The 765-nt window shown below is 30.6% G+C and overlaps 1 pseudogene; it reads left to right on the top strand.

Annotated features, from left to right (window-relative positions):
* Window positions 1-443: 443 nt before the first annotated feature.
* Window positions 444-562, top strand: LOC111738828 (annotated as a pseudogene).
* Window positions 563-765: the final 203 nt, after the last annotated feature.

The raw sequence follows: 765 nt of genomic DNA, 5'->3' as shown, positions 1-765 counted from the left end.
TGGAAGACTTATGTTGGCTGATTTCAAGACTTTCTATAAAGCTACTTTTTTCAAGGAAATGAAGTATGAGTGTAAAGATAGAGGAATAGATCAATTGAACAGGATGCAAAAGTCCAAAATGAGAATCATGCATATATGAATGATTAAATTTCTAAAAAGATGCTGAAGCAATTCACCAGAAAAATAATTGTGTGATAGAATCGCTGTATACCTATAATAACTTAGATCCATATCTCACACCATTTATAAAAATTTAACTATAAATGGATCACAGTTATAAATATAAAAACTAAAACTATAAAACAGAAGAAAATATAGGAGGCAATCTTTATAACTTTAGGTTAGGGAAAGAGGCACAACTCTAAAACATAATTCGTAAAAGTAAAAGATGTTAGACTTTCTTAAAATTAAAAAAAAAAAAATGTTTCTTGAAAGATATTGTTGTCTACAGCCATGCCACCATGAACAAGCTCAATCTCATCTGATCTCAGAAGCTAAGCAGGGTCGGGCCCAGTTAATACCTGGATGGGAGACCACGTAGGAAGACCAGGTACTGTAGGCGTAAAAAAAAAAATAAGGGATTGTAAACTGACAAGGTCCTTGCAATCTGTGAGGTCAACCAAGGGTTGCCTCACCTAAAGAAAAATATATATATTATTAATGAAATTTAAAAAAACACAGACTGAGAAAAAATATTTTAAATCGTATATTATAGAATTTGTATCTAGACTATAAAAATAACTCTTACATCTCAATAATAAGAAA

Source organism: Pteropus vampyrus, unplaced genomic scaffold (genome assembly GCF_000151845.1).
Source record: "Pteropus vampyrus isolate Shadow unplaced genomic scaffold, Pvam_2.0 Scaffold43, whole genome shotgun sequence".
Lineage (NCBI taxonomy): Eukaryota > Metazoa > Chordata > Mammalia > Chiroptera > Pteropodidae > Pteropus > Pteropus vampyrus.
The sequence above is the reverse complement of the archived record's forward strand: the minus strand, read 5'-3'. Positions and strand labels throughout refer to the sequence as shown.